This window comes from Castor canadensis, chromosome 6, assembly GCF_047511655.1.
Source record: "Castor canadensis chromosome 6, mCasCan1.hap1v2, whole genome shotgun sequence".
NCBI classification, from domain to species: domain Eukaryota; kingdom Metazoa; phylum Chordata; class Mammalia; order Rodentia; family Castoridae; genus Castor; species Castor canadensis.
In genome coordinates, this window is record NC_133391.1 from 110,977,597 (window position 1) to 111,005,506 (window position 27,910).

Here is a 27,910-nt window from a genome sequence, read left to right on the forward strand (position 1 = left end):
CAAGAACAATATTTCTTTGGTATGGGGTATAACTAATTATTTTATACATAAGCAAAATATATCAGAAGGACACTATTGGGCGGTTCTCCAACAGTTATTCTCTGTTCTCCTAATTGTTGAAGCTCTAATTTTGTTTGTCACAATGTGATTAGCTCCATGACGAGTCCAAGGCCCTATGGTTCGGCACCACTCCTTCTTCGAGACATTTCTTTTCCCGGCTTTCCTTGCTGTTAGTTGTAGTCATCTGACCCAATTTGTCAAATGAGGGTAAGGGGATTGTATGGGTCTTTCTGGATAATGTTTTGCTTTCTGACAAAAGGGATAGGTATTTAAGGAAACTTCCTTTTTTAGTTTTTTTTATAATTATTAATTTTTATTGATACAGCTGGATATTGAACCCAGGGCCTCCTGCTTGCAAGCACTCTACCACTCGAGCCATGCCCCTAGGCCCTTAAGGAGACTTTCTTAAGGTACATCTGTTCTTTGTCTGTGGTATTAGTGTTAGTGTTTGATGATGAAAGCTGAAACATACATTCTTGTAATTGTTGTTCATGAGACAATAAGCATAATGGAAAATGAAGATATCGAAAATGCTGGCTCAGAGCCCTGGCATTGTTGATCCACTCAATAAGCCTTGGAACTGCCAACAATTAAACTCTTATTAAGTCAACAATAAATATCCTTTTAACTTTTGGGTTTTCTGATCTTTGCAACCCCAAACATCTCAACCAATACCATCGCTTTCCTTTCAAGACATAGGTTTTTATTTATCATGTTATTATGGAGATGGGTCTCCTTCAGCTTGCCTTATTTGATTTATTAATGCAGTTTTATATGAATTTTAAATAGTTTGTAACCTCTTCATGAAAAGATATGCAATTTTCATGAAACCTAATAATTCTTACTTAAAAGTGTTAATTAGCCTCAGAAATATTAGCCATGAACATTCAGTGTAACAGTTATATCCAGTTAGGATTTTTCATTTGAAAGTTTGGTCCTATGAGTACAACAGTGTATTGTTTCCATGTTGATGAATGGACATTGCTGTGTATTTGCTCTAAAAAGGTAATTTTTTATTGGACTTCAAATTTTACAGAGTGCTTTTACATATATTAGTTCTATTGATTCTCACAACATCATGAGGCAGATTATTTTTAGCTCTGTTTTATGGATAAAGACAAGACTAAGGAAAAGTAAGTGACTTGCTTCTGCTAATTCAATTAATAACTGTAAGAGGTTGGATTTAGATCAAAGCCAATATGCTTTCCATAATACCATGTCATGAAGAACTGTTCACTTGGAGAGCTCTGAGACTCTTGCCCTTAATCTTCAGCCCAAATATCCCATGTTGTATATTTAGTATATTGTATTGAACTTCCTAGAACTTAAAGATATGTGATTTATTTGCCACCCCATAAGTTACTAGCCCAAGGAACAAAAACAGTATAAGTTGCAGCAGCATTGGCTTAAAACAAACTTTGCATGGTCCTAAAAGAACACCAGGGTGATATTTAGAGGTGCCCTTTCTCCTGAGACTTTCATAGTAATTTCTCTTACTATTTATTATTGTCTACATCATATTAGAATTAAGATATAAGCTCATTCAGGTCAGAGACCCTATCTTAGTTGTTCGTGTATAGCAGTGCCTGCCATATAGTAGGCTCTCTAAAAATACTTATTAAGTGAACAAATCAGTTGTTAATCTAATTATCCATAGTCCCAGAAATGCTCTCTCCTTTTTTTCTCTTAAGCAGTCCATCATCTCAAAAAAGTTGTTATATGCATATACGAAAATGTCATAATGAAACTCACTTAAAAATTTTTTTTAAAGTTTCTTTGAATGCCCAAAGCTGTTTGCAGTTTCAAGAAGTATTATGAGTAGCAATAAAGTGAAGTTTCTTCACCCTTTTTCTTTCTTGAACTAAAGGAAATATCCAAAAAACAAGAGGAAATAAGTTAGTTTTTTCACTAGCAATGGTAGGTCCTAGAAATAGCTTATCCATCTTCCACTGGGAAATGTCCCCCTTCTAATCACCTTTCTCTTCATGCTGGATCAGTTTAGGAACATTAGCACCAGAGTTTAGTGCATGCCTTCGGTTTTAATATTGCAACCACATCACCACAGGTAGTGAAGAAAGACTACTGGACTGGGGACAGCTACACATCTATTAAACTGTCAAACGGTGAAATTATAGCTCATCGTCTTAATTCTCTGTGAAAGATTAAAAAATGGTTTTTAATGGAAATTCACATTCCTGGTGTTTTTGAGGTGTGTTTCTGTTTTCACTGAATTTAATTGTTCCAATACAGGAAGGAAGCTTATAACAGGAATCCAAAATGTTTATGAGTTATCACAATGACAAAACAGGTTTGTTTCAATGGGAAAAACAATCACATTAAAAAACGTTCAGGCTTGGATTTTGGTGGTGGTGGTGGGACTGGGATTTGAATTAAGGGCTTTAGCTTGCAAAGCAAGCACTCTACCGCTTGAGCCACACCTCCAGTCTATTTTACTCTAGTTATTTTTGTAGATGGGATCTCACAAACTATTTGCCCAGGCTGGCCTCAAACCTCAATTTGCCCTATCTCAGCTTCCTGAGAAGCTAGGATTACAGGCATAAGCCATCAGTGCCAGGCTTGGGTTTGGTTTTTAATGGTGTATTCAAATTTATTTTGTGATAGAGTTTTTTTAGAATAAAGGGAAGAAAAATGAACAGCCAAACCTTTAGGCACTAAATAGTCTGAATTAACTTTGCAAACATTAGCTAACTAGAAAAACATAAAGCCCATGGGAGCTAAAATATAGGCCAGTCCATGACCCAAAGAAGACATGTCTAACTACAGTCACCATAATGTTAGAAAGAGGGATCTTATTATTAATAGTAGCATGCAAGAAAACTCAGAAAATTGTGTACTGTTATTAATCTGAAATCCAACAACATTTGTATTCCTGGGGAAGAAATTCTTGAAAAAGAATAGAGCTGTGAAAATAAATGGTCCTGCTACATAATAGTATGAATCCAATAGACTTCTAGCCATTTATACTCAACAATACATCATGCTCCCACCAGGTGAGTGCTGAGTGAGTTTATTGAAACCTAAACTTGCTTGGTTTTTTATTTCTTCTCATGATCTCTACCATATTTTATTTTTTGTTCTGAAATAGCTAAGTAGCTTACTGGCAAAGTCAAGGGAAAAACTTGATTGTGAAGTAAAATAGGATGTCATCCAATTTTCTCATCTGCACCTTTATCTGTGGGAACCATTTATGGTGCATTTACTTAACCAATTTAAATAAAAATATGTGGAATGCAAACAATTTAAAATTTCATACTATTATTGAGTAATTGCTATAGGGAAAGAATTTCAAGCACCATTTGGATTTGGATGGATAAGATGTAGTTACCAATTTTAAAATATATATACTAGGATCCTTGTTTCTAATTTAAATCTGTAAGTGGTACCACAATACATAAAACACTTAAAGCAGTGATTCTAGTTGAAAAAAATGAGAAATCATCACCTTTCTTTCATAAGATAGCCTTAAGACACCTCCAGAGGCCTCTAAGTCTCTTAGAAAGGCAGTTTGAAAATATCGAGAAAATACATTGACCTTGAATGTGGGCACTAGATCTGGCTCCAACACCAGAGCTGTGCATCTTTGGAAGTGATTTTTGCTCTGTTGGGCCTCAATACCCTCACTATGGAATGAATGGTTTTTAAGAGCTCTGATACTATTATTTTATTATGATTTCTAAATATAACTACTCACACTAAAACATCGCAAAGAAATCTATTGGGAGTAAAATATGAAGGAAGACTCCTGTGATTTACATTAGCATTAAAAGTGTGTTGAGTTGAAATATGATGCACTTATTTACTCTTGAAAAATACAATAAAAACCAGCCAGACCCTCGGGGTTACATTTCTTGATCTACAATATCATATTCCATCTTCAAACTAAACCATGCACATCACTACCCATGACAGTCAATATTTGTTACCTCATGCATCTGGAGCCCTCATATTTTAAGGCCTTTAAGGTTACATATGTAATGTTTTCAAGCTCACATTAGCAAGTTGACAAGGGTCTCATTTTCATCTGGAAAAGTTACTATTACTATTCTGTATGACCAGTATATAATTTGGTTGTGGTATTTGCTTGGTCAGGTTTACATCATAGTAAAATATACATTTTTATTCTAAAAATGTACCCTTATCTTCCATAATTCTTCATAGGTTAATTTTTTTACTCCCTACGTAGCCATTCTATATTATGCAGCTATTTTGCACAGTATTTGGTGTATAAATAATTGTTCAGGTACACCTGATATAATTAGAAATTCTGTGGGTGTTGAGGAAAATTTAAGGGCAATGCTCAAGTGATTTCCCAGGCTGGGCAAAAGATAAATATATTTGTAAGGGAATTGATAACCAGATAGTGAGAAGAGAGGTGGCAAGGGATTTTATATCCTAGATTGTTCAAGAGCAATGAGAAGGGTAGAAGGTTGGTCATAGGGAGACCAAGAGTCCAGATCTCAGAGGCAGAGAAGAGCTGAGCCATGGGTTTCAGGCCTGGACATTCATTTCATTGTTAAAGGAGAGTGATGGAAGGGATTTCTGAAATCAAGAGAAAGTAAAACTGGTGACTAAAACTACCGAGATGTGAGAGTTCACACCTGTACCCTCGCTTCAAAATGCCCACACTCAGACAGGATAAGAGTCCCACATAAGGTGGAAGGTAGATGGGAGAGTTTCCATGGTGCCTAATTATTCCTAAAATTCTGTTATTTCCTCAGGGGAAAATTATGAAGTTAATTTGATCTTGCACAAGGCATAAGCACTTATAATTTGAAGTCAGAAAGATTCAGAGTGTATAGCAGCTAACCACAGATAGTTTCCCAAAATGCTAAAAAAAAAGTTGCAAATTGTAACACAAATATGCAAATGATCATACCTAACCATTTTACTTGAGAAGTTTTAAATTATATATAAATACCTTATTCTCCATTTCACTTAGGTAAGTGCTCAATACATGATGATAGTGGTCTCATCTCTGAGAGGTTGCCATAATAAATAATTCAGGTGATGAATACAACAAAAAAAGAGAGGAAAGTGATTAAACATCATCAGCAATAATAACCATGAGAGCAAAACATCTCTATGTATAATCCTTGTCAAAAATGCTGAAGTCCAACCCTCAAAATAATGCAAAGCGTTCTACAAAATGACAAGCCTGAGGTATTTGAAAGCATCACCTTCTGTTTTTTGGGGGGTGGTGGTAGTGGTACTAGGGTTTGAACTCAAGGCTTCTCACTTGTTAGACTGGTGCTCTACCACTTAAGCCATATCTGCAGCCCTTTTTCCTTATTTTAGGGATAGGCTCTCATGTTTATGCCTGGGCCTGGAAGATGATATTCTTGTGTATTCTCCCTGCATAGCTGGGATGACAGACATGTACCACCATGCCTTGCTTTTTATTGATTAAGATGGGGTCTCACTTTTTGCCTGGACTGGCCTCAAACTGCAATCTTTCCTATTTCTGTATCCTGAATAAATGAGATTAGAGGCATGAACCACTGCACCTCACAATGAAAAGAAACTGAACAGCAAAATGCAATACACAATTCTTGCTAAAATGCAGGTGAGGAAAAAAAAAACAGTTAAAAGACCAGAAATGGAACAACTAGGAAAACTTGAATACTTTAATATAGACTGTATATTAGATAATCTACTGTATCAGTGCTAAATTTCTTGAGTATGATAATGATGTGACTGTATAGGAGAACGTCCATAGTCTTAGGAGATATGTGCTGAAGGATGAAAGAGTGAAGTGCAATTTATTTTCAGACTGTCCAGCCATAAAAAGGTGGGGTAGAGGGAAAGGAGGGATAGAGAGAATAGTGGCAAAATGTGAACAGTTAGTAACTTTAGGTGAAGAGTATGATGAATTGTCATTGTGTTTGAAATTTTTCAAAATAAAAGGTTAGAGGGAAGTATTAAAAGCTCTATGGGTTCTTGTCTTTCATATAAAAACTATACAGTAGGAAATGAATAAAATGAGAACCTTTATACCTTGTCCAGTAAATTATGACTGGCCCTTGGCAAGCATCAATTAACAAGTCTATTACAAAACATTTTATAAGCATAACACTTGAATAAAATGCTAAATAAATGACAGATTTAGTTTTGTATGTTCCCTAAGGGAGTCTCTCTCCATTTACTTCAAAGTTCAATTTTAGTAACCACACATCAGAAATGGTGTGTAAGAGATCATCCACCCTCTAGGATTGCAGAAACTAAGGTTTCTTAATCACAAATAATCAGAGGCAACTAATGTGGCCTTTTCTTTTCTCTTTTAAAAATCCCACCATACTTACCTAGGTCTACATTTAGCATGTAGCACATTTTTTGCCCCTTAAACAGGAGGTTGTTCGCCATGTAACTAGAGAGTAATCTAGCATCTGCGATCTTGTAGACAATGCATGGGCATGTGTATGTGGTGTTTCCTAGTACCTGTGGTTGGTTGGATTGGCTAGGAAATTTTCTTAGAAAATATGATACCTGAGCTAGTAGAAGGTAGAGAACACAAAAGACTTGGCAAAATGTGGCAGCAGGATGAAAAAAAAAAATTTGCCAGCTAATCAATTTATTTAAAATATAGGACTAGATTTACTGTTCCCAGAACAGTCTATAGGATTTTTTTCTTCTTTCCGGCCTCCTTTATAATTCCTGTTGTTTGCCTTCATTCATTAACAACAATCTAATGTCTGTGATCTTCATATATATGTATCAAATATTTCTGTATGGATAACTAATTAAATATTTCTGAGCTATTCTTTGACAGAATTATCATGATTGACTTAGAGAAGACAAATCAAGATTCATTCTTTGAAGCTGGGCTGAAACAGATGCCAGATTCCCCTCAAGCACATAGCTTTTCAGAGTTATGTGGATGCCTTTACAAAATTGACATGTTGTTAGCAAGGAAACACAGTAAGTTTTCTGGGTAGATGGCCATCGGTGTCTGCTACAAAGAGGAAAATCAATTCCCTAAATATTTTGGAAGTTCAACAAGATGTTTAGAGGTGAGGAATTCCAAGATGGCGGCTAGAGGTAGGAAGCAGAAAGCGACCCTCCTATAGTGAAATCTTGGAGAGACGCTGGAGACACACTTTGCAGGCATAATCACTGAGAAAAGGCATAACTTTGACCCCTCCACATCTCCAGCCAGCGCAGAGAATCTCCACTTCACGTTAAACGGAGAAACGAGGAGGGCCCCCCGGGGCCGCCAGTGGCCGGCGCCCATACGGCTTGGGAAGACGCGGACCAGGTGAGCTTCGCGGTACCGCGGTTCCCCCACAGACAAGCCTGGGCCAGAGCAGCATAGCCCCCTGGACAGTCTGACCTCCACCCGGGAAATAAAAAAGAGAAACTGAGTACTAAGCAATAAGAACAGTTAAGACACGCTGGAAAGAGGGTGGGGCGCCCTGAGCGCTGAAGATTGGGGGAAGGGAGTCCTTCCCGGGACTATAAATAAACAAGCCGGGCTGGCCGGAGAGGCTCTGGCAGGAGCGGGGCGCGCCCAGCAACCAGGAGCAGGGACGCTTGTGAGAGGAGGGAGACCCACTTCCCATGTGAACTGTAAATAAACACGCAGGCCTGACAACGCGGGGCAGTGGCACCTTTCCCAGTGCTTGGAAAGGGGAAAGCCTGTAGCAGAGGCTCCCGCACAGGAGAACTCTGAGCAAACAAAGCCTGTGGGACCAGGTGAGCGCTAGCTCACCCCAGAGATCTGCATAAATAACGCCGCCAGCTACAGGCTGAGAGCAGCAGGCAGGCAAGCCACAGTTGCAGATACCACTCTCAGAACTGCCTCCAGACGCTTTTTTTTCTTTTTCTCCCTACCTTTGATGAGAGAACAACCGAATTACACCTGCAAGCCGAAAAACTTACTGAAACTGTATTGCATTTGAACTGGGGATACATGGTGGGGCTTTTTTTTTTTTTTTTCTTCTGTGTGTGTGTGAGTGTAGTTTTGTTCTACTTTATGCATCCCCTTTGATGAGACAACTACAGAACAACATCTGAGGCACCAACTCCAGTACTGGAGATTGAGACGGACATGCAAATTATTAAGACTGAAATTGCATTGCATATAAACTTGGAAGTTTTTTGGTTTTTTTTTTTTAATTTTCTATTTTCCATTTTATTTTAATTCATTTTTATAAATAGATATTACTTTCATATACTTATTTTTTATTTTTTTTATCTTTGATTTTCAATCCTCTCTCTGTCTCTCTATTGTCTGTTCAGCTTACTGTCGATTAGTACACTAACACTCCCTGTTTATACCTTTGAAACTCTCTTGTCTGATACCTTGTTCTGCTTCCTCCCTCTTGTCTGTATATTTGTTTTCCCCTTTTCTTTAACTTCTTGCTTTCCATCTCAGCTCACTCTTCCATTCTCAATATTACCATTGTTATTATTACAAGCTAGAAAATACTTAATTACACACAGTACAGGGACAGTAACAACACCAAGGACAATGACAGGAAGACAGAAAAAACAAGGAAACCAGTTTCCCCACAGCAAAAAATTAGTACAGGAACCAGAGGGGAATGAAGAGAACAGAAACTCAGAGCCAGACTCCAACAAAATGAAGATAAACTATGCCAAAGGACCCAATGAAGCCTACAAGAATAATTTAAAAGAAGACATACTACAAGTACTCAATGAGAATTTTATAGAGATGATACTGGATAGGGTCAACCAAAATGTACAGGAGACACTCAAGAAATTCCAAGACAATAAAAATAGAGAATTTGAAAAAGCAAAAGAAGAAATAAAGGAAACCATAGAAGCACTGTATAAACACCAAAGTGAAAGAGAGAACACAATGAATAAATGGATAAATGAACTCAGGACAAAAATAGACAACAATAAAGAAGAAAACAGCCAGGATATGGAAAACCTCAGAAAAAAGAACGAAACAGAACTGCAAAACAAAATGGAAGGCCAATCCAGCAGAATAGAACAAACAGAAGACAGAATCTCAGAACTTGAAGATGAAATGGTAATTAAAGGACAAACCGAAGAACTATTAATTAAACAACTCAAGACCTGTGAAAAGAAAATGCAAGAACTCACCGACTCCATCAAAAGACCAAACTTGAGAATCATGGGCATCGAAGAAGGAGAAGAGGTGCAAGCGAAGGGAATGCGTAATATATTCAACAAAATAATAACGGAAAATTTCCCAAATCTAGAGAAAGATATTCCCATACAAATGCAAGAGGCCTCCAGGACACCAAACAGACCAGATCAAAATAGAACTACTCCACGACATATCATCATTAAAACAACAAGTTCAGAAACTAAGGAAAGAATATTGAAGGCTGCAAGAGAGAAAAAACAAGTAACATACAAAGGTAAACCCATCAAAATCACAGCAGACTTCTCAACAGAAACATTAAAAGCAAGAAGAGCGTGGGGTGAGATCTTCCGGGCACTGAATGAAAATAACTTCAACCCCAGGATACTCTACCCAGCAAAGCTATCATTCAAAATAGATGGAGCAATAAAAGTCTTCCATGATAAGCAGAAACTAAAACAATATGTGACCACAAAGCCACCATTACAAAAGATTCTGCAAGGGATCCTGCACACAGAAAGTGACACCCAACTTAACCATGAAAAGGCAGGCAGCACCAAACCACAGGAAAAGAAAAAGCAAGACAGTAGAGAGTAACATCAAGTTAGGTACACACAATCAAACCTTCAAACAACTAAGATAACTAAATGGCAGGAATCACCACATACCTATCAGTACTAACGCTTAATGTTAATGGACTTAATTCACCCATCAAAAGACACCATTTGACAAAATGGATTAAAAAAGAAGATCCAACAATTTGTTGCTTACAGGAGACTCATCTCACCGACAGAAATAAGCATATGCTTAGGATGAAAGGCTGGAAGAAGATTTACCAAGCCAATGGCCCCCGAAAACAAGCAGGAGTAGCAATACTTATCTCTGACAAAGTAGACTTCAAACCTACATTGATCAAACGAGATAAAGAAGGACATTCCATACTAATAAAAGGGGAAATAGACCAAAAGGAAATAATAATCATCAATCTGTACGCACCCAATGTCAACGCACCCAATTTCATCAAACATACCCTGAAAGACCTAAAAGCATATATAAACGCCAACACAGTGGTTGTGGGAGACTTTAACACTCCATTATCATCAATAGATAGGTCATCCAACAAAAAATCAATAAAGAAATCCAAGATCTAAAATATGCAATAGATCAACTGGACCTAGTAGATGTCTACAGAACATTCATCCAACTTCTACACAATATACATTCTTCTCAGCAGCCCATGGAACCTTCTCCAAAATAGATCATATCCTAGGGCACAAAGCAAGCCTCAGAAAATATAAGAAAATAGAAATAATACCATGCATACTATCTGACCACAATGCAGTAAAAGTAGAACTCAACAACAAAAGTAAAGACAAAAAACATGCAAACAGCTGGAAACTAAATAACTCATTACTTAATGAAGAATGGATCATCGATGCAATAAAAGAGGAAATTAAAAAGTTCCTAGAAGTCAATGAAAATGAAAACACAACCTACCGGAACCTATGGGACACAGCTAAGGCAGTCTTGAGAGGAAAGTTTATAGCCATGAGTGCATATATTAAAAAGATTGAAAGATCCCAAATCAATGACCTAATGATACATCTCAAACTCCTAGAAAAACAAGAACAAGCAAATCCCAAAACAAATAGAAGTAAAGAAATAATAAAAATAAGAGCTGAAATCAATGAAATAGAAACCAAAAAAACCATACAAAGAATTAATGAAACAAAAAGTTGGTTCTTTGAAAAAATAAACAAGATCGATAGACCCCTGGCAAACCTGACTAAAATGAGGAGAGAAGAAACCCAAATTAGTAGAATCAGGAATGCAAAAGGGGAGATAACAACAAACACCATGGAAGTCCAGGAAATCATCAGAGACTACTTTGAGAACCTATATTCAAATAAATTTGAAAATCTAAAAGAAATGGACAGATTTCTAGATACATATGATCATCCAAAACTGAAGCAAGAGGAAATTAATCACCTGAATAGACCTATAACACAAAATGAAATTGAAGCAGCAATCAAGAGTCTCCCCAAAAAGAAAAGTCCAGGACCTGATGGATTCTCTGCTGAATTCTATCAGACCTTTAAAGAAGAACTGATACCAACCCTCCTTAAACTGTTCCATGAAATAGAAAGGGAAGGAAAACTGCCAAACACATTTTATGAAGCCAGTATTACACTTATCCCAAAACCAGGCAAAGACACCTCCAAAAAGGAGAACTAGAGGCCAATCTCCTTAATGAACATTGATGCAAAAATCCTCAACAAAATAATGGCAAATCGAATTCAGCAACACATCAAAAAGATTATTCACCACGACCAGGTAGGCTTCATCCCAGGTATGCAGGGGTGGTTCAACATACGAAAATCAATAAACGTAATAAACCACATTAACAGAAGCAAAGACAAAAACCACTTGATCATCTCAATAGATGCAGAAAAAGCCTTTGATAAGATCCAACATCATTTCGTGATAAAAGCTCTAAGAAAACTAGGAATAGAAGGAAAGTTCCTCAACATTATAAAAGCTATATATGACAAACCTACAGCCAGCATTATACTTAACGGAGAAAAATTAAAACCATTCCCTCTAAAATCAGGAACCAGACAAGGATGCCCACTATCTCCACTCCTATTCAACATAGTACTGGAATTCCTAGCCAAAGCAATTAGGCAAGAAGAAGGAATAAAAGGAATACAAATAGGTAAAGAAACTGTCAAAATATCCCTATTTGCAGACGACATGATCCTATACCTTAAAGACCCAAAAAACTCTACTCAGAAGCTTCTAGACATCATCAATAGCTACAGCAAGATAGCAGGATATAAAATCAACATAGAAAAATCATTAGCATTTCTATACACTAACAATGAGCAAACGGAAAAAGAATATATGAAAACAATTCCATTTACAATAGCCTCAAAAAAAATCAAATACCTAGGTGTAAACCTAACAAAAGATGTGAAAGACCTCTACAAGGAAAACTATACACTTCTGAAGAAAGAGATTGAGGAAGACTATAGAAAGTGGAGAGATCTCCCATGCTCATGGATTGGTAGAATCAACATAGTAAAAATGTCGATACTCCCCAAAGTAATCTACATGTTTAATGCAATTCCCATCAAAATTCCAATGACATTCATTAAAGAGATTGAAAAATCTACTGTGAAATTTATATGGAAACACAAGAGGCCACGAATAGCCAAGGCAATACTCAGTCAAAAGAACAATGCAGGAGGTATCACAATACCTGACTTCAAACTATATTACAAAGCAATAACAATAAAAACAGCATGGTACTGGCACAAAAACAGACATGAAGACCAGTGGAACAGAATAGAGGATCCAGATATGAAGCCACACAACTATGAGCAACTTATCTTTGACAAAGGAGCTAAAAATATACGATGGAGAAATAGCAGCCTCTTCAACAAAAACTGCTGGGAAAACTGGTTAGCAGTCTGCAAAAAACTGAAACTAGATCCATGTATATCACCCTATACCAAGATTAACTCAAAATGGATCAAGGATCTTAATATCAGACCCCAAACTCTTAAGTTGATACAAGAAAGAGTAGGAAATACTCTGGAGTTAGTAGGTATAGGTAAGAACTTTCTCAATGAAACCCCAGCAGCACAGCAACTAAGAGATAGCATAGATAAATGGGACCTCATAAAACTAAAAAGCTTCTGTTCATCAAAAGAAATGGTCTCTAAACTGAAGAGAACACCCACAGAGTGGGAGAAAATATTTGCCAATTATACATCAGACAAAGGACTGATAACCAGAATATACAGGGAACTTAAAAAACTAAATTCTCCCAAAACTAATGAACCAATAAAGAAATGGGCATGTGAACTAAACAGAACTTTCTCAAAAGAAGAAATTCAAATGGCCAGAAAACACATGAAAAAATGCTCACCATCTCTAGCAATAAAGGAAATGCAAATTAAAACCACACTAAGATTCCACCTCACCCCTGTTAGAATAGCCATCATCAGCAACACCACCAACAACAGGTGTTGGCGAGGATGCGGGGAAAAAGGAACCCTCTTACACTGTTGGTGGGAATGTAGACTAGTACAACCACTCTGGAAAAAAATTTGGAGGCTACTTAAAAAGCTGGACATCGATCTACCATTTGATCCAGCAATACCACTCTTGGGGATATACCCAAAAGACTGTTACTCCAGAGGCACCTGCACATCCATGTTTATTGCGGCACTATTCACAATAGCCAAGTTATGGAAACAGCCAAGATGCCCCACCACTGACGAATGGATTAAGAAAATATGGTATGTATACACAATGGAATTTTATGCAGCCATGAAGAACGAAATGTTATCATTTGCTGGTAAATGGATGGAATTGGAGAACATCATTCTGAGTGAGGTTAGCCTGGCCCAAAAGACCAAAAATCATATGTTCTCCCTCATATGTGGACATTAGATCAAGGGCAAACACAACAAGGGGATTGGACTATGAGCACATGATAAAAGCGAGAGCACATAAGGGAGGGGTGAGGATAGGTAAGACACCTAAAAAACTAGCTAGCATTTGTTGCCCTTAATGCAGAGAAACTAAAGCAGATACCTTAAAGCAACTGAGGCCAATAGGAAAAGGGGACCAGGAACTAGAGAAAAGGTTAGATCAAAAAGAATTAACCTAGAAGGTAACACCCACGCACAGGAAATCAATGTGAGTCAATGCCCTGTATAGCTATCCTTATCTCAACCAGCAAAACCCCTTGTTCCTTCCTATTATTGCTTATACTCTCTCTACAACAAAATTAGAGATAAGAGCAAAATAGTTTCTGCTGGGTATTGAGGGGGGGGAGCGGGAGGGGGTGGAGTGGGTGGTAAGGGAGGGGGTGGGGGCAGGGGGGAGAAATGAACCAAGCCTTGTATGCACATATGAATAATAAAAGAAAAATGAAAAAAAAATAAAAGGATAGAATCATTAAAGAAGAAGAAAAAAATTAAAAAAAAAAAGATGTTTAGAGGTGAAAGTCAGAAAACAAAAATGGTTTTCAAGAAGAATGAAATGCTGTCATTTGCAAGTAAATGGATGGAACTGGAGAACATCATCTAAAGTGAAGTTAATCAGGCTCGGGAGCCCAAAAGTCACATGTTCTCCATCATATGCAGATTATAGACCCAAAATACATGCAGTAATATTATGGGACATGGGTTACACACTAAGGGGAGAACACACATGGGAGGAATAGGGAAAAGGAAGGAAACCTAAAACTTGAATGTGATTGATGTGCTCACTGTTCAGGAGCGAATAAAGTAATCTTAAACTGGCAGAGGCCACTAGGGGAAGGGGATTAGGAAGTAGTGAAGAGGTCTGGTAGAGATGAACCAGTGTGGGTTGCAATACAAGTGCATGAAGCAATGCTAGGAATCTCTCTGTATAGCTATCTTTATCTAAACTAGCAAAAATGCTATGTCTTTCTTATTATCTCTTACGTTTTCTCTTCAACAAAATCAGAGAACAAGATGGTGGATCAGGTTCTGCCCAGAAGTGGGCCCAAAACATGTATACACAGGTGAGTAAATATAAAAATGATAAAATTAAAAAAATGGTTTTCATGAATTTGGCTTGTGTGGCTGGGCAATTGGGAACTACAAACTGAGATAGAGACCATAGGCAGAGAAAGCAGGCTTTGGAGTAGGATAATAAGTTATGTTTTAATTAAGTTGAATTTGAGGTATTCTTGGAACATCGAAATATAAATTTACACCAAATATTTGAAATTCTAGGTAGAGCACTGGATTGAATACCTAGAGATTAACATATGGTAAAATTTGAAACCATGGAGTAGTTAGATCACCCAAAGAGAGTTTATGGCATGAGAACAGTGAGCAGAAGAGAAGCCTTATAGGAGACATAGGGAAGGAGTAAATAGAAAGGATTTAGAAGGGCTGAGAGAGAGCAGTCTTCGAACTTCAGAGCAAGACAGAGGAATAAAGCTACAGACGTTATCCTGTATAAAAAAAAGATGTCTAAAGATGTCACTGGATTTGCCAATGTGAAATCACTGATGACCCAGAGGTACTGGAATGTGAAAATTGTAAACAAAGAATTGAATAAAAGGTGAGGAAGTAGAAATAATGATCTAAACTAAATTAACATATCACTCACAACTGAAATGGTCCTGAGTCATATACCTTCCTTTAGAGTCATTGATAAAATGTTAGGTCTAACTGTTGCTTTCCTTGATGCCTGCTTCATCAATGCATTTCTCTATGTCATGTCATTGTTTCTTGACCCAGAAAATGAGTGTCACTATTCTATTCAAATCTCACCTCTGCTCCTTTGCAGTCCTTCCAGACTTGTCTTACAACCTCAATTACTCTCTTTGTACTGGTCCTTTATTTGTGGCACTGGGGACAAACCCAGGGCCTTGCACACACTACAAAGTGCTGTACCATTGAGCCACACCCCAAGTCCAATTTCATTCTTTCAGCAGCAATGATTTCAAGAGGAGAGAATGTCTCTTTTGAAGTCATGCTTCCAAGGTCCTAGGAAAGATTCTGATTGGTTCATATTGATTTAAGTGTTTATCCCTGAAGAAATCACTACGCCAAGAGGATATGGTCATCCACACAAACCATAGGCTGATCAATGGATGGCTCTGTTACCAGAAGAAAAGAGGAGTGGATGCTGAGCAAGCAAAAAGAAGTGACCATTGCTAATGTTATCCGCTGATGGTAAGGGTATTGGAAGTTGACTAGAGGACTTGTGAAGAGTAGACAAGATTTGGAATAGTACTCAAAAGATTTGTGGGTGCTTAACTTTGCCAAGTAACAAGATTGATGGGCAGAAACATTAAAGATCCTGCTGATGTTGGCTAAGTTAGCACAGCCAAGTTTTTGTCCAACAGTGCTTAGCTAGTCAGGGATAAATAAAAACAATAATATGGGCTCTATGCAACAATGCTATGTATTGTCCTTAGAGAGAGCACGCACTGACTCATTTAATGCTCATAACATCTCCATGAGGGTGTGTGAGGATCAAATTTGCAGAAGCAAAGGATTGATCATGGTATTTGAGCTTTCAATGATCAACATAAAGAAAGTATGGAAACATGGTGAAACTAACAACAGAAGTGGAACTGGAAGGAGGCCAGTAAATAGGGAGAAGAAAAAGTCAAGGCTCTTGACTTTTTTGCAATTGATAAGAGTTGGAGATGAGAGAAAAAACTGACATGGAAAGACGAGGTTGTGGCCAGAGAATAGGACATTGAGTGTGAAATTATAGGAGAATTTTAGATTCATTTCTGACCAACCTTCATTCCCAACTCTAATATCCAAAAATACAACTTCAATGTCATCCAGACATTGCGTTCCAGGTGAGCAATCTTGAACAAGAAATTTAATTTCTCTGAGGCTCCTATTTCTTAAGCTATAAACTAGAGATGATAAAATGCTTACCTCATAGGCTGTTGTGTGAAAATCAAGTGAATTGATGAATGTATGGCACTGACATTATAGTTTGCATAGATCAATCTACTTTACACACGAATGTGCTTATGTTATTATCATATCAACATTATCAGGAGTTTATACATAGTTAAGAGAAGTTTTAAGGACAAGAGAGGGTTAAGTTCATTCATCTTGTATCCTTAAGACTTAGCTGAGAGCCTGGCACACCAGAGATATTCAAAGAATGGAAGTACAACCCAAATATCTGCTACCTTTTTTGGGGGGGAGGGTATTGTTTTTTCTTATATATGCTTCTGATTCAGTCCACACAAGATCTGCTTCTCTGACTCCACTCAATGTATATTTATTTAGATCTTCTCTGCATCAGCCACTACGCTAGGAACTGACAATATAATGGTGCAAAATGGACAAGGTCTTTGCCCTCATAGAGCTTATACCTACAGGTAAATCAGATTTACCTATAATGAAATAATTTTACAAATAAGGATAAAATTGAAACTATCATGCTTGCCAGTAAGGAGAGGCCATTGAAGGAGTCTGCCTAGTCAGGAAGGTTAAGGAAATTCTCCCTGTGGAAATGAGGATTTTGCTGAGAATGAGAAGGAATTGACAAAAGAGGAATGGAAGAGCTTTCCATGCAAAGGGAGCAGCATATGCAAAGTGTCTGTAAGGAGAAGCACATCAAGAAGACCTGTGTAGTTATAGCAGAGAGATACAGAGTCAGTGTTGTGCTAGATAATGCTGGAAAGAAAGAGCACGAAGGGCATAGAGCCTCCACTCTTCCTATCTCTAGTCACCACATGGAACAACAGGATGCCATTTTCCTGGACAGAGGTACTAGTTTTACCAAAGAGAAATGAAGAAAAAGCTTTCTTCTGTTTTCCTTTATTTCTTAACTCCCTATGTACTACCAGCTGAAGACTGCTGTAAAGAGCAGAATTTTTGTATAATGTTTAGGAAAAATGGAGGAGGAAACATGGCATAATTTATTAACAGCAGATATCAGAAAAATGCACAGCAGACATTATTGGTCTTGAAATATTCCAAGCTCATCTTTCACTCCAATCTCAGCCAGGACACTACACCACAGTTATCTACTCTGGGTTTCCACTCCTAGCAGTGCAGTTATTGTTTCTGTTAGTTGTCTGATCACTTATTTCTTTGACCTACTCAGGTTATGTTCTTTAGCAACACTTGCACTCCTGCAGAGTAGAAAGTATGCATGTGCACGAAGACAAGTTCACGTCTCCTCTCATAATGAATGACCAAAAACTCCTAGGTTGGCCACTGAAAATCAACGAGATGACTTTGTAGAATCCGACTCTCTTTAATTTAAAAAAAAACAAAACAAAACCCTATGGCACTTAAACCTTTTAATTCATTTGGCAAGTGTTGGACACCACTTAACATATACCATAGACTTTGCTGGTTCATGACATATGTAAGATGAGTAAATTGTGGTCCTTGGCCTGTAAGAGCGCATAAGACAAATCATCTCAGTGTTCGGGCTTATAACTGTGCTATAATCCAGTATAATTGTGTTTTGTGGGACCACAGAGGAAAGTAATTCTCTCCGGAGAAGTGGGGTAAGGGGACTTCAGATAGAAGGCAACATTTGAGATATGGCTTTGAAGAATGAACTGGAACATTCCCAGAAGAGAGAAAAGAAGATATATTCTGAGCCCTGGGAACAAATGTGGGAAATCATACTAGAAAGTATGAGAAGGTCTGCCTGGGAAGATGAGCCAGGCAGGGTTGAAAGACTTTATGGCCTTATAAAGCAAAGATGCAACCAAATCTCCTTCTTCTGACTTCAAAGCTCTAGGGACACCATGTGCTTATTCTTTTAAGAAATATTTCTTAGATTTTATGTACGTTAGTTAAGACAAATTAGCCAACTGTCTTGAGTGTTTAGAAATGATTTTCAATTTGCATCCAGATCAACACTAGATAAACCCCAGCAATCGATCTCCTTCATCTCCTATTCATTGTGCTCTCCAATTAGAGCATTGCTTGGAGACCACAAACTAAAGATGGGCTGGGTGAGTAGCCCAACTAAACTTGTAAAGATTAAGTAACTTGCTCAGAGCAGAGTGAGAAGGAGCAGGGATATACTGCCACATGCCTGGTTTGAAATTTGGCTTTACCACTTACTGTGACTTTGCAAAGTTCCCTAACCTTTTTATGTCCAGGCTCCCCATCTGTGAAATGAGGATACCATATTTTAGCATTAGAAAATTGACTTGTATTTTTTTTTTGTTGTAATTTTTAATGGCTAGGTTAAGAACTCTCAGTAACCCTCTGGTACCAAATATTACCAATATAAAAATCAGCCTTATATGAAGATGAGGAAGGAAAATATTCCACAAAATGATTATAAGGCAGGGACATCTCTATTTCCCTTCATGAGTTGGGAACAATGAAACAATGATATTACCCTTAAGCTGTGTGGCTATAACTCTCAAAATTTAGCATGTATAATACCACTTTTCATAAGTGTTGAAACTTCAGATTCCTGAACACTTTCTTCCTACCACACTCAGCTCAGAATCTAGTCATAGAGAGAAGGAAAAATGATTTTTCCTGTTAATTATATGAACCACCAGCTCAAATTCCCTACTACTAACCTAAAGCCCATTTGGGTTTTTGCAAATCTAAAACTTTATTGTCTTTCTTGTTCTCTTGGCTGCAACTCACTGCCTATATTCATTTTCCCTGGGGTCCTGAACTCTCTGAAACTCAGACTATTCTGCTTTCCTTTAGGATTAGGAAGTAGAACTGGCTTCCACCCTATAACCCTTGAGAAATAGCTGCAGTGGTTAGCACATCAAAAATAGGCACCTGCTTTGGAAGAGGAGAGGGAATGTCGCACAGCGTTCGATTTTCCTTTTTCTTACAAAATTAAGGTAAGCACTAAAAAAGAAGAAATAAAATAAAAAGCTGAGAAAATTTTGCCCTTCCTCTCTCAAAGAAACTTCTAGAGATAAATCCTGGGGCAAGGAAGTTCTAACATTTTACAGAGATTATAAAGCATGGAGACTCACAGGGAAAGCTCTGTTTCAGAGCCCAGTGTTAATCTGAGATGTTCTGAATAGTGCAGGATGCTACATCAAGGTTTTTTCCCCAGCAGGGAATATACCAGGCCTTTCCTCCTACCTTCCTGAGCTGGGTGCCCAAACTCTGCATATTCTCTGGACTCAGTTCCACCTCCACCAGCGACCCAAGCAGTAGGAAACCTGAATCTGCTCCATCCCTGTTGCCCTAACAACTGAAAACTCAAGTCCAGGGAGACAGCCTCCAGGGCAGCCTGTTTTTGCTCTTTCCCAATCTGTTCAACTCAGTTTCCTGCTGGCAGGAGTGTTCCTTTTTTTTTTTTTTGCCAGCTTTAAACCAGTGAGTGTCCTGGGCCTGGGCCCGGCCTCTGGAGCTGTGCCCAGTGCTTGGCCCACTGCTTGGCCCACAGCCCAGGAGTTGTCAAGTGTCTGGGTTGGGTATCTGTCCCTTCAGCCACTTGTCCTACAGTCTTCTCCTTGCAATGGTGAGATGGGAAACATCCATCCTTGTCAATTTTCCAGGACTACCCAAAAGCTTCTCCTTGCCCTTATTATGGAAATGGGCCCAATGTGGTTGCAAGCACTAGCTAAATGAGGAGGGTTCTGGGACTTTTAAAGGCATTTAGGGATTCCTTCTGAGTCCTTCAATGATCATAAAACATTTTAAAGGTCTTTGGGGCCCTGAGCTGTGGATTCTCCAGGAACCACAACCTGAATGTGGCCTCAGTTTACAGGCCTATTCTAGAACTTCTCCATCCTTAAGATCCTTTGGCTAAAAATAGCCTTTCTGGGTAGGGGGTGTGTGTGTGTGTGTGTGTGTGTGTGTGTGTGTGTGTGTGTGTGTGTGTGTTGGAGGTGGGACCTGGCTAATTTTAGCAGCAAAGAGCTTGTAAGTGAGGCTGAACCTGTCAATCTGTGTCCTTAGGGTATTATCCAGCCTTTTCACAGCTGCCTACTGGGGCTCCAAAGGAGGCCCAATGGGGCATAAGGGCAGAGGGGAGAGTACTCTGTGGCTAGAAAGAGTACTCTGATCAGGAAGAAAGACAGACAGGACTGGAGGCCCCTGGTAGGTTACAATTCCCATACCAGGCTCCTGAACACAGGGATTCACACCATCTGTAAATCTCCAAAGTTGAAAGAGTTCAGAAAATTACAGGAAAGTAAACATGCTCTTTAATGGCTAGGTGGGTGGTCATCACACACGTTACATATCTGAAATTTTAAGTTGGAACAGTTTGAGCCTTTCCATATCTAATTCTCAGTGGTAATTCCCAGCTGACTTAGTATTGCTTGCTAACAAAACCAAAGTTTCTTCTCCCCCCACCACCAAAAAAGGCATTTTGCCTCCATATTTTTTTTCACTTTGTTTCCAAAACCATAAGCAAGAGAGCCAATTTTTTTCCCCTAATTCAGGATTCTTTGTTTCCATATGTAAACAGAAAGAGATGCCCAGTTTGGTTTTTAGAAAACAAGGTTGGCTTGCAGAATAGGCCATTAGAAAAAAAAATCTCATTTAACCTTTATATCCAGCAAAAACCCAAACCGAATGCTAAAATGTAATTGCCATGATGACTGACTATATCCACAATCAAAAGATAGCATAAACTTTTAAAGCCACAGCTTAGTTAGTCCATAACTTCTTGTTCATGTCTATTCATTGCGATAACAAGTCATAGAGTAAACGGTCACTTACAGCATTATTTATCGAATTCCCATGTTTGTAGTAAGCAAGGGATACTTTCCACATTCTACTTTTAAAAAGTCACTAAAAATTCTTTGGGTCACAGGAGTAAAACTGAACATCCTGCCATGATAATGGTAAGTAAAATTGCAATCTATAGTCCTAGGAGGACAGATTAGTTACCCTCCAAAGCTTTTCCAAATAAAATAACCTCAAATTATAAACTTTTCTTTAGTGTTCCTCATGGACAAAGAAATTCCATAGCAACATTAGAAAAAATAACTATTCTGTTCAGTATTTAAATGTTAAAAATATTTTTTAGCCATAAAACTAAAATTATTATCAAGGGTTTACTAACCTATTTAGGATTTTAGAAACTTTCTTGTCTAATCTTACCACACTACACTTTTTGGTTTTTTTGGCTAAACACATAAACTAATTATAACATCAACACAGAATTTTTTTTTCTGGCAGCAAAAGCAACTCCTAAACATGTAAAAACATGTTACAAGTTATAAAACAGCAATAGATTTCAAGTGCAGTCCAAGTAATCTCAGATTAAAACTGGTATCAAGTCCTAATAAGCACATGTGCCTGTCAAATAGCACCAGACAGTGGACTGTTATTAAAAACAAAGAACAGAAATAGAAATAGGACACCAGAGTACAGCATAATATACTCACACTCACACACACAGAATAGAGTGCACAGGTATTTAAAATATACAGAGATATAGATTTCATAGACAGAAATCCCAAACAGCCCTATGGGAAACAGGAATGTCTCTCCCTCCCTGTCTCTTCCCCCTCCCTCACACAGTACTGCTTTCATTTTGACCCAAATTTGCTGACTTACTTGAAATGATTTCACCTTTCTCATTATAAATTCATTTGAAGTAAAACTGTAGTACCTTGAAATTTAGAGTATTAAAATTATTTATCTTAAGGAAATGGATTCTGCCAATAATTTAATTTCATATATTATTTTTCTTTTGTCATTCATTTGGTGTTAAATTTTACGAATTTAATCTAATGCCAACCAGTGATCTGCTTGGGAAACTGGCTTCATAGGCAAGATCAAAAAATAGCCTAGCCTATCTTTATGGAAGAAATATATAAAAACACACATCATACAAAACAAGGTTGAAATGGGTGGGGCCACTTGATTGTCATCCATTTGTCACTTTCATTGGAAAATTTCATGGGCAACTTCCAATATGCTTAGACAAATTTAGATGAATGAAAGCACTGACTAATGATACTATTATCTATAATACCAAATAAAAATGAAGGCCTGAAAACTCTGAGTTCGCTTATGTGAACTACTAAAATCAGGGTGGAGGGGAACTTAGAAAACTGAGAAAGGAATGTCTTGAGATGGCAAATTGATGAAAAGAAATAATGTTCAGATACATCAAAAGACAAAACAGATTTAGTTTGGAGGACGAGATCTAAGTCTAGCAAACAGGGCCAAGTCTTACAAATTACCAAAACTGCTTTATTTACAATCTTTTGAGCAATACAATTATTTTAACCATCAATAACTAAGGGTGGTCTTTTCAGAGAATGAAGTCAATGCATTTGTCTTCCTGAGGCAGCAGGGGCAGTACTGTGCCACTCATGAACGTCATTAATATTCATTAATTTTTAAAGTAGTTTGGTTAGCTTTGGTTATTATCTATACAGATGCTTTGCCCTTAAATAAAAATAATTACTGAACTTCGTTATTGAAAATGTAATTAGCATGAAATTCAAAACCTATGTTTTCATTAGTGGACATTATTCATTGGAAAAAATATATTTTTCAGGATGGTCTGTTTTAATTGAATTCCTGGGGTAAAATTCTAATAATCATACTGATTAAAATAACCTAAATGCAACCAAAATTAAACTAAAAATACTTTTGTAAAAATTTCCAATTAATCTCCACTTTACAGAATATCATGGTTGACCCAATTAGTTCTGCAAAGGAATTCTGTGACTTGACATGTTGTAGCGTTTCATAGCGGACTGTTTCCACCCGTCCAGCGCCTTAGAGTCCCAAAGATCCCGGTGCAGGTTTAGTGATATTTACTTATGAAGTAACTAAATCCAGATGAGCGTAGAGTTCACATCGCCGTAAAAAGAAATTGTTTCCTCATGCTTACCGCTCCCGTTCCGGAACTAGGAACTGAAAACTCTAAAATTATCCCTGTGCAACTAGGAAATTGTAGAAATGAGAAATATTTTTATTTGTAAATAAGCTAAACTGTATGAGACGTCCAATACCTTATTCTGCAAAAGTCCTCCGGTCTTTGTAAGTCAGGCTTTTTACACTATGACAGATTAACAAGCAGGACAGATAATTCATGCATGCAGAGTTGAAGATGGCATCTGCCACATGCCCTTCTTGAGTCACATCCACACTGTGGTACCACATGTGGAGAACACTTTGTGGGTTATAAGAGAATAAATAAATAAACTACTTAAAGGAAAGAAGTCCCAATAATTGAGGAAAAAAACAAAACAAACTGAAGCATGGCCGAGGGAAAATTCACTACAGCTAAATTTTAAAGAAAAACATCCCTCTCTCTCTCTCTCTCTCTCTCTCTCTGCATGTGTGTGTAAGAACATTCTGCTCTATGACTCTTAGGACTATAGTTGATTCAGTTTGTTTCTCAAAATTATCATCTAACCCAGAGAAACACCTCAGTTACCCAGATTCTTTGGATTTTGTTTTTGTGGTGTTCAAGGTAGGCTGGCTGGCCCCTTGGGGCTCTTACAATTTCCCTGTTTAGCGCAGTTTGAAAAACAGGGGAAACAGGCTGGCTTCTCCTTATTGAAGTTACATGCCTACAGACCTAATTTTTCTAAAAACATGGTCGCTAACAGCTGACCAACAAGAAGAGTAAATTGAGTTCCTGGCTCCCTAAATGGATTAAACCTGCCTTCCCATTCCCACACTATAGTTGGATAATGGATAATATTCTCCTCAGAGAGATTTAGTTCTGAAGAGCAGGGAAGAAATTGCTGTATCCACATCCACAAGTGGGTGCATTTCCAATCCAAGGGAAGAGGCTTTGGGTTGCCCACTGTGGGGATACTGAAACCTCTCACCTGCCCACATCTAACTTGACATTACATGGGGCTAGGGCAACCTCTTCTCTGACGTCCCCCGATTGAATGCCTTGGTACAAACTAGAGACAAAGTTAATGCCTAGGTTTGAAGTTCCACCTCCTCCATGAAACCTGTGACCCCCCCCCCACTAGCGGCACCTGGTCAGGAATGCCTAGGGTCTCAACTCTGCAGTGCCAGCTTGGCCTCTGAAGCATCTGACTGGATGGCATGTATCCAGGTGAAAATATAGAACAGAAAGGGTTAATCAGAGTCCCCCAGCTTTTAGGGGGGCGTCAGGAGCATTTCAGCCGAGGTGCAACTGGACCCCACAAACACCCACACTAGGTAGCGACCACGAGCTAACCGTGGGAACTGGCTTAGGGAAAGGAGTCGGTGAAGTTCAGAGAACGATTTCATCAAGGTATCCGAACAGACCTATTAAGGACAGAAAAGGTGGCACATCTCTGCCCTCAGATCCCACGGGTTTCTCTTAGGTGGCAGTTGAAGTCTCAAAATGCATTTTATGACCCCAATGCCCTTTATTCCCGAAGATCCCGAAAGGTGTCTGCAGACACATCCTGCCGGAGTGTTGAATGCGCAGTGGGCATCCGCGCCCCCAGCTTTGCCTGGCCCCCGCTTCTCCGTAACCTTTGTGGCGGGGTTGGGGACGCAGAGCCACCCTCGCCCTGTCTGTGCATCCTCAACGCCAGCGGCGGCTGCAGGACCAACTGCCGACCTCCGGCCCCAGCCACCTGCGAGCCCTCCCTGCCCCCAGCCCCAACTGTCCAGCACCCCGGGGCCTTGCCATCCTCCCCACCCCCAGAAACCCACAGGCGCTCTCAGAGCCCACCAGCAAGTTCCTAACAGCCCCAGCCTTCCAGGAAAAGAAAGAAAGAAGAAAAAAAAAGACCATGACATCACGGGCAGGTTTATTTGGGTTTGTTTGTTTGCTTGTTGGCTCGATTAAATACTCGTGGAAGGTGAACGTACCCCACACAGGAGAAGTTTGATGTTGACAAACTTCTGGTGGCAGCGAGACTGTGTCAGCACAACTTCCGGGATAATGAGAGCTGCTTTGCAGGGAGGCGGCGGCGGCGGCGGGAGGCGGCCGCAGGACGGAACAGCAAATGCTATTCAGCCCGAGCAGTTTCAAGCCGCCCGAGCTGGGGAATTACTGTAGTCGAGCTACGGCTCTTACCACCGGCGCTGGATCTGGGCGCGCGTTAGGGGGGGAAGCTGCAGGCACAGGGCGCCGAGAGGGGAGCTTTCAAGTTACTTTGCTCCATCCCTGCATCCGGCAGAGGCTTGCAGGCGGCGTGGTAACTGCAAACCTCTTGCTCCCTGCTTCTTTGGGCAGCCTCCCTGGAACCAACCAACTTTTCTCTCCCCCAAAACTCCCTCTTTGTTTCAAATAGGACTCTCCAAAATTTATTCTTGGGAAGACTGACAGCCGGGGTCAAGAAACAGCTGTTGAAGTTAATGTTTCTTCCTCCCACTTCGTCTGATGGTTGTGCCCTGCCAAGACAAAGTGAGAGGCACTGCCTGGTGGCTTCTTTAAACCGACATGCATTTAGCCACAAAAAAAAAAAAAAAAAAAAGAGATGGGGGGAGGTATATTTTCCTGCTTAACATACAATCTGATCAGAAATGCAACAGCATGTGCCTTTCAACTTGTGCTGATTACTTGCTGAAAAAATGCAGCAGCTTTTAGTTTTGAACACTTTATGCATTGGGGGGCAGGGATGGCGGGAGATGAGGTTAGTACTTTCCATGGTTGGGTAAAGGGGCAAGAATTTCAAAGCCTTCTTCTTCTGACCCACCTTTAGACCTCTAAGAAAGGTAGAAGAGCCTGGGACAGGGTGAAAAGGGTTGCATTCTTTTGCAAGGTTTAGCACATTTCAAAATTCAAATCATTATGTAGAACAAGGGCTGGCTTCTAGCTGGGTGAACCATTTTTATTTGGAGAAGACTTGGGTCCAACCTAGGGTGCTGCCTGGCCTTGGTAGTTCTTAGTGCCTTTCTCCAGACTAGGTCCTTCTCTTCCCTTCCCCAGTGCAAGTTGGCCTTTGCCCAGAGGACACTCTCTTCTTGTTCTTTGTGCTGATCTTTCAGGGTGAAGGCTGGTTTTGCACAACCCTTCCTCTTCTTGACTTTCAAAGTCTCTTGTGGACTGCTGAGGGGCCCCTTAGGCTTGTCCTTCTGAGTCCCCATCCCCTGGCTGTACTACTCCTCAGATACCTAGCCCTCTGTAGTGAGAACTCTAGTCTTTCCACATCTGAAAGCAAGAGCTTAACCACTCTTCCACCTGGCTGGTTCTCCTTTGGGGATACTGGGCACATTTGGCCTCTCTCAGATAAAATTATATGAAGACATAAAAGGCCCTCCCTTCCCACCACCAGGTTATCCTGTCACCACATCGCAATGCAGTGCCATCACAAAGTGCTATTGCATCAGGCCTGAGGATATTTTAGGAAGCTCTCAAGCTGGGTCCAGCAGGCCTTCCACACAGGCATCAGGACCACACTGCCAAAACCAGGGCTGCAGAGCTGCTGGACAGGTGGCACTGATGTCTTCTCTATTCTCAGCCCCATTACTCTCCCACGTGTTCCCGCTCACAACCCAAAGCAAAACCACTTGCTAGCTTCCCACCCTCCTTTGCCTAGTCCTCAGATGCTACTACCTTTGTTTTTCCTCCAACCTCTTTGGAAAGTGTTCCAGGCCACCACCTGATGTATTTCCTGTCTTCCTTCCTATCATGGTCACTCACAAAGATCTTTATTAGTATTTACTCATATTAACTATAAATCACAGTGACTCACCCTTGGAGTCACAGCAGCTGCTGCATACACAGCCTGCAACTTGGGTGTCTGCACATTGTAGATTGCCTTGATTGGTTTGACTTGGGTTTTCTCATCTCTCCCCATTCCCCCCACCCAGAATCTACATCTCCCAGCTTGGCTGGCACCAGGGTCATGAATCAGTATGCCACCCTCAGCCAGCACCCCCTTCTCTGGGTCCTGCTAATGCAATCCAGCAGCCAATTGACTTAAATTCTTTCCGCTTTATTGTTCTCAGTCCTCAGAGAGGCCAATCCTCAGCATCTAACCAGGCTGAGGCAGACCTCTGCTGATCCTGGAGTTGTAATTCCCTACTGCTGGCTCCAGCAGTTTTATTACGGCCTCCTTTTTTCTAAGATCCACAGGCATAAACCTCCAGTGTGGAGGCCTGCAACAGCACCCTTAAAGGCTTCTTTGTGTAGAAATGTAACCGTAGGGCAAAGTCGGCCCAGCTCCAAGAAGGGCCATTATCCTGCTACAGGGAAGTGTTCCTCTGGGATTTCTCCTAATTGCTGGAACCCAGAGAGCCTCCCACGGACAGTGCCTTCTTCCTAAGTAGAAGATAAGCTTGTTGAATTGTTTTGGGGGGTGGGGAGAAGCAGGAACAGGAGAGATGAAGAATGAGA

At 39.5% G+C, this 27,910-nt stretch overlaps 1 pseudogene; it reads left to right on the plus strand.

The window, feature by feature from the left end:
* LOC141424302 (AN1-type zinc finger protein 1 pseudogene) overlaps nucleotides 1-25,311 on the plus strand; it is a 93,643-nt pseudogene extending 68,332 nt beyond the window's left edge.
* The last annotated feature ends 2,599 nt before the right edge of the window (nucleotides 25,312-27,910 follow it).